Raw genomic sequence first — 7,294 nt, forward strand, 5'->3', positions numbered from 1 at the left:
AGCTCCTCATCCTCTCGCGCCCTGTCCCCCTGTCCCGCCCTGTCCCCCTGTCCCGCTGTTTCTTCCGCTGCCATCCGGGGAAGCGCCTCGGGGTGCAGCCGCGCCGGCGCTGGGGGCTGGCAGTCGGCCCTCGGGACGGGCAGTAGCAGGGCTGGCTCTTACGTGGGCTCATCGGTCAGCAGTACTTTATCCCACGAACCCAAAGCCAAAGGAACCGTCCCACCTCACGGCCCAAAGCTGCTCATCCCGCTCTCTTTTCTGATGGACCTTCCTTCATCCGCGTATATAAGTATTTAAATGGCGGGGAGGGTGCCAGGAGGATGGAGCAGGGCTGTTCACGGTGGTACCAAGCAGTAGGACGAGAGGTAGCAGGGAAATTTGTGCACACATGGTTCTACCTGAACATGAGAGAGCTTCACTGTGCAGTGGCCGAGCACTGGAACAGGTTGCCTAGAGAGGCTGTGGAGCCTTTCCCACTGGAGATACTCCAGTAATTTGGATACAATCCCGGGCCATGTGCTCTGGGATGACCCTGCTGGAGCAGGGAGGTTGGAGCAGATGCCCCGCTGTGGTCCCCTCCAACCTGACCCACTCTGTGGTTCTCTGCCCTGTCTCAGAGCCCTGGCATGGGGCTGTCTGCACATCTGTGACCTGTCAGATGTTGTTTTATGACTTGTTTTGCTCTTTATTATAAAAGCCCTAAGGAAACTATGCAGTGTTTACAAGTCTTTCCCCAGCGCGCACATGTTGCGCTTGGATTGCAAAAGAAAGATCCGGTTACCCGATAATAGGATCACAGAACAAATGGGGTTGAAGGGACCTCGGGATAATCCAGCTGAGCTGCAGTGTGACTGGGATCCACAACCCCATCTGGTGAGCACTGATAGGGTGAAGCAGTGATTTCACTGAAACTCGTAGATAGAACTGTGCACAACTGATAAAACTTTGTGAATCTCAGGAAAAACTTCAGTCAAAACACAAGGCGCAAAAGCCTACAAGGCAAATCTGTTAAATTAAGATTCATCATTCCAGTGAGTCCTTAGGATTTTTTGTTTCTGTCGAATCTTAAGAACTTCTGCCCCCAGAATGAGCTCAAAAAGAGCAGCATTTTATAGCACAGAAGGTGTTTTAGCATTAGAGTGCAAAGACTTTAAGTCAAACTCAGCTATTACTATACTTAGCAAATTAAAAAGATTTTTTTCTTGTAATACTCAATGGAAAAGTGTTGGAAAATGTTCTATTTTTATTGGATGTGTTGGTTTTTCTTCTTTGCAGGGGTCTTTGGATGCTGACGATGAATGAACCATAAGTAATGGTGTAAAAAATGAAGTAGATAACACTCAAACTATAACTTAAATATTTTTCACATCTTCTGCTTGGTAGGCATGCTCTCAGCCTTAGCAAAGGATGGTACAGAAATAGTTCTTAAAGAAATCCCAAAGTACATCGGTTCTCAAGACTTTGTAAGACCTCTGAGACATTTTATTTGGCGATATTCATTGTCCTACTGCTATGGAGAATGCCAAGGCACCTGAGAGGTGTTTGTTGCTTCTCTGCCCTCCTGAATTTTTCAGGTGCTTAGTCTATTTTGTGTTCTTTTGGGCAGACTTCCACCCTGGTACTGTGTGGGATAAAAACTTACAAAATAGTTCATCTCACATATGGAAGCCTAGTCTTGTTTTAGGGTTCCTGGCCTCTCCTGTGGTAGAGGGAGCAATGTCAACTGCTGCTCAGGAAAGAACAGAGTTAGTGGAGATGAAAATTAATAAGACTAGGGATACTTTTCTGATTTGGAAATCAAGGATAAAGAATGATTTCTGAGATAAACAACACGTGGTTAGGGTATTTGTAAGTGAAAGTACAGATTAAGGGATAAGAAAGTAGTAAACAGAGATTATGGTAGGTGGAAATAATGTGATAATAAGAGTGGCAGATGTTACAGAAATGGAGATATTACAAGTAGGACACCTCAACTTTGCATGGATTTTGTTTCATTTAATCATATGCATAGAGCACACATTTCTATGCTTGTGACCAGGAGTATTTCTGAGGGTGTTCTCTCTGTCCTTTTTTCCCCTTTAACACTGTCACTACATTCATTGGCAAAAAAAAAAAATGAAACCGACCCAAGTTCCTTTTCTTTTTTCACCCTGTGTCTGGAAAACAGAACTGGATAGTATCTCCTCTTTTGCACATATAGCTTAGTCTTAAAAATTGGCTTCTTAGTTCTATTTAACCCAAGCCCACTTTATTTCATAATTAGGACTTTTCTACTACGTTTTCCTATTACAGCCCTGTGGATAAATTGTACCTGGTTGTACAGGGACAATATTACAAAAAAAAACCAGGGTAACTCCTGAGCATTCTAACGTGCGTTCCTTTAAAATTTGAAGCATATTGGTATCAATTTTTAATTTTTCAGAAGTAGAAGTACTACATGGCGCAGGTTCACCATATTATTTCCTTGTGCAGTCTTCTTTGAAACAATAAGAGATCTTTTCAACAGTGTTCAGCAATGTCAGTTGTTTAGTTCTGCTTAGGCAATAATGGTGCAGGGGATAAATTATTGTATTCTAGTTATTTCACTCACATAGCAGCTCTCAGGATCATGGAATAGCAGAAACTCTTTTTACAGTGCCCAAGAGGGCTGATGAATGATTGTGCTGACTCTGTTGTGGCCAGGAAACTCCCAATATTCAGAGCAAAGGTTGTCAGTGCAGTGCTTTGTAACAAATACTGTCTTACATGGTGCTGTGGAGCAGTGTAGCCCTGAATCACTACCTGGAGCTACCACAGATCTGTATCTGATGTCTGAAAGTATTTTCTTCTAAGATGAAATAACCTACTAGATAGTGAAAGAAACTATAGTTAAGTAGATAAATGGAGTCTGTATTTGGACAGTACACCAATGATCCCTATGTGTTATTCCAAAACATAGGGAATGTGTAAGCTCTAGCTCATGGATTAGCCTTGCCTCACAGCAGTATGGTTATGTGAGACAGTGTTTCATCCCTGCAGTTAGAACTGTACAGCTTTTGCCTTCTTCTGACGAGTTTGCTCAGGAGCTGTGTTTCATGGCCTCGTTCCTGAGAGGCGATTATTTCAAGAGATTTTGTTGTTTTGCTTGGTTTAACAACAAATAGCTGTTGTTTGATATGACCTCCTTTTGAGACTGCATCACCAGCTCCTGGGCTCATTTTTCTGTAAGATTATCTTTAGCTGCTTGCTGCATGGGCTTAATAGATAAATTTCTTGTGTTTGGTGTGGAATGCACAGTGTTTTATGCGGATAATGATCAGCCATCAGCCTTCTATTTTGCTGTTTTCCAGATTTTAATTTAAATTATCTGATTTAATCATCGTTTGCTCTTGTCTTTAACCAGACACAGTACACAAAAACATGTATGAGAAATTGAATACAGCCGTTACAAAAGAAATAGAGGAAGGTGGGTAAGAATTTGAATTTCTGCCTTTTAAAAAGTAAGTATAGCAAGGTAAAATACTTTCTGAATAAAGCATGCAACTATATGCATATTTTTTACTTAAGTTATTTAATTTCCTTTTGTGCTGAGAAAATAAAATGTTCCCAAAGTATAATTCAAGGTATCTTCTTTCATACTGCTTTTTCCAACCCTTCTGCCATGGGCAGGGACACCTTCCACTAGGCCAGGCTGCTCAAAACCACATCCAGCCTGACCTTGAACACTTCCAGGGGTGGGGCATCCACAACTTCCCTGGGCAGGTTGTTCCAGTGCTTCACCACCCTCAGAGTAAAGAATTTCTTCCTAACATCTAATCTAAACTTACTGTCTGTCAGTTGGAATTCATTCACCCTTGTCCTGTCACTGCATGCTCTTGAGGAAAGTCCCTCTCTGTCTTCCTTGTAGGCTCCCTTCAGGTATTGAAAGGCCACAATGAGCTCACCCCAAAACCTTCTCTTTTCCAGGCTCAACAAACCCAGTTCTCAACCTTTCCTTGTAGGAGCAGTGCTCCATCTATCCAATCAACTTGGTATCCCTCTGAAATTGATCCAACAGGTCCATTGGTCTTCCTGTGCTGGGGACCCCAGACCTGGATGCAGATTCTCAGGTCAGAATCCCCTCCTGACCTGCTGCCCACAGTGCTCTGGATGCTGCCCAGGAGCAGGCTTGCTGCATCTGAAACAACAGCTCCATTACACCATTTGAAACTTAAACAGATGAAAAAATAATTAAACAGAGCAAATACAAACCCTCCACGTGAATTAAATGTCAAAGGCCCCTCTGCCCCATTGCTGAGTCTTCTGGCAAAGTGCTTGCAGTCCACCTTCAAGAACCTCTGGATTACACTGTATGCATACACAACGCTGATTCTTCTCTCACATTACTGTGATTAATTAATGGATAGTGGATACTTTAGATATTAATTAGCTAGGATAATGTCCCTGTTCAGCAATGTCACTAATGACAGGGCAGAGCTCATGCAACACCTCTGTGAAGGGCCTTTCTGACTAAGAGATTTTATATGCTTAATTCAAAATGAATTTTTTCTTGGAACCACAAAACAAGCTTGGCTTTAAAATTTCCGACGCTGCAGATGAGCAATACTGAATTGATTAAGCTGTAGCTCAGTAGCATGCTAACACCTAAAGTGCTTGTTAATATGGATGCAAATAATTATTGTCAGCACCTTGGAAGATTCCAAGGTGTATATTGAGTGCAGGAGGTGCTGCTGGCAGAGAGAGGAGACGTGTGCTGTGTATGCCACTGAGTGCTGTGCACACCCTAGTCCTCACTGTTGCCTTGAAATAAACAGTGAGAATTCTGTTAATTTTAATGAAGGCAGTGTAATTACAATGATGTGGGAAGAAAATCAGCTTTGTGTATGCACACTGTAATCCAGAGGTCTTTGGAGGTGAACTGCATGTATTTTGCTAGGAGAAGGCTGAGAATGGGGAAGAGGGGAATTTGGCTCTTCATTTTATGTTAATCTTTCCAAGAGACCAGGTTCCTAATGAATTGTGCATATATCTATCTAAGTTGATGATTTCAATGTTCAAAACACTGTAGATAGGTCCTCTCCTAGAGTATGTTAGAACCAGGAGTAAATGCTCAGCAAAGGAGATTTCTTTTTGTGAAGCCAGCATGTTTTTGAAATATTATCATGCTAGATCTAATTCTGAGTAGTTATAGCAGAAGAAACTACATAACCTACAGTCTGTTTTACCCCTGACCTGCAAATGAACTAATCATGGTACAGACTTCATAGTACACATAAACAAAGGAAAAACTCATTGAAAAATTGAGCACTTTATTAGTGATGATTGTATTAATCTATAAGAGAAGGAGACACACACACACACAGATAGACATTTGTTTCCATAGTGCTAAGAGTCCAGCAAAAAATACAGAATTAAAATTTCAGGACATAATGTCTTTAGTATATCCATAGAAGAAATGGATTATACATAAATTAAACCACAAAAAATCATGTAAATCTGTAATATTATGAAATATATGGCTTTTTGGGATGCGATCCGAGTAGTTACGTTATGTTTTGTTCCTTTGTATGTATTAGTAAATTGAAATTATTTCCCAGTTAGTGTGAAACAGCACTGAAACACTAAATGTTGTATTTGTAAATGTTATCGCATGTTAATAAAAATTAGATATGTAATAGGTGCATTCATGTGCAATTGTCACACCAGCAAAAGTTAAAATGATAAAGCGGAAATAATTTTATTCCTGTAGTCTCTTTTTTATAGTGCCTGTATCACTTTTGAATTGTAGGAAGTAAACATTAGCATATATAAGCAACACTATCAACCAGTACAATATTTCCTGTTACAATGCTAGGTCTTCACAAATTGGTGTCTTTTTAAATGACTTTACAATAATGTATATTTATTCAAATTCATAAAAGTACAGTAAATGAAACAACTGCATTAGATGTTACACTAAATTAGATGTTCAGGAAAATTGCTGCAGGAATGGTCAAGTTTTATCTCACATAAGCACAACATAACTATAAGACAATACTGCAACTTTTTGACTGTCATATCTAAGTGTCTTCACACATGCTCTGAAAGGTAGCTCATATTAGTAGATACCTTGAATAGTTGGTTTTCCTGCATATGAAAATATTGCTTATTATGATAAATTAATTCTATAATGTATTAATACAAGCATATAATTCCAGTTATAAATATAGTATAAATCCAGCAAGGATTTTGCTGACAAAACATATCAACAAACCAAAGAACTGATTACTTACAGAAATTCAGAGAGTTTTTCAATAATTGTAATTTTAAAATAATTTGTAAGTAAAGTGTATTGATTAAAAGGGGTAGATTTTGACCATGTTATGCAATAAATATTATTTGTTTTGTTTAAAATGAAAGTTGAACAATATTTACGTGGAAATGAGAAGTACTTTTTTAATACATAGACCTTTTTATTTTTGCAACTCTTTATGTGTGGGGTATGGCAGTTGTCTTTCCATTTTAGAATGCTGAACAACTGTGAGTGCTGATCTATAAATACCAAGTAAAATAACTTTGAAATATTTATCAAAGTGGGTTTGTCCTTCTTCCTAGGCACGATGACAGAGATCCTAATACTAGACCTTGGGATTTTTGTTTTATAACTCTAAAAGATTCTCCTGATTACAAAAGATGAAGAAGAAACAAAGTGCTAAAACTGCCTGTCTTCTTCCATGATTGTTGTGAAGCAGAGGCATGAAGCAGGTCTGAAGGAAGGCCTTTGCTGTGGTTTTGTGTTTACATGTTTGCTGAATCTTCAAAATGTTCCTCTTCATTCTCAAGTCGCAGATTCAATCCAGAGTTATACTTAGACCTATACATTCTTTTACTCTCAGCTTGTAATTAGCTCCGAATTCTGCAGCTTTTGAAGAAGGGCTTGTGTATCCCAAATCTTTTCTTTTTTCTTAGCTACATCAATTAATCTAAATAAACCAACAAACCTTAGTTTTAGGCACTTTATTAGAAGTAATGAAGTTAGTGGTTCTGGGTACACTGGAGTCAATGGAAATGTGACTATTACTATTTATGTAAATAACTGTATGTAAATACAGCCAGAATTTCTCTTTTGGAGCTGCTCAAGTGCTTCAAGTTACACATGTGTTTAAGTGCATTCCTGACCTACAGCCAGACTCCTCAGCATCTTTCGAAATTGTTTTGTAGTTAAAAAAATTATGCTGACACTGTGTTGCAAAAACATTGTTTTTACTGGGTGAATGAAAAAGGTTATTTATACTGTTCATCTAAAATCTAATCCTACGTTTTTTGGTAGGAAAGA

The 7,294-nt window shown here is 39.1% G+C and overlaps 1 long non-coding RNA gene across 1 annotated transcript; it reads left to right on the forward strand.

The window, feature by feature from the left end:
* The first annotated feature begins 1,547 nt into the window (after nt 1-1,547).
* On the forward strand, nt 1,548-4,275 carry LOC115948887. Its single transcript, XR_004082654.1, has 3 exons — nt 1,548-1,574; nt 3,383-3,445; nt 3,946-4,275. It is a non-coding gene; the product is annotated as an uncharacterized LOC115948887 (long non-coding RNA).
* Nucleotides 4,276-7,294: the final 3,019 nt, after the last annotated feature.

This window comes from Geospiza fortis, unplaced genomic scaffold (genome assembly GCF_000277835.1).
Source record: "Geospiza fortis unplaced genomic scaffold, GeoFor_1.0 scaffold857, whole genome shotgun sequence".
NCBI lineage: Eukaryota > Metazoa > Chordata > Aves > Passeriformes > Thraupidae > Geospiza > Geospiza fortis.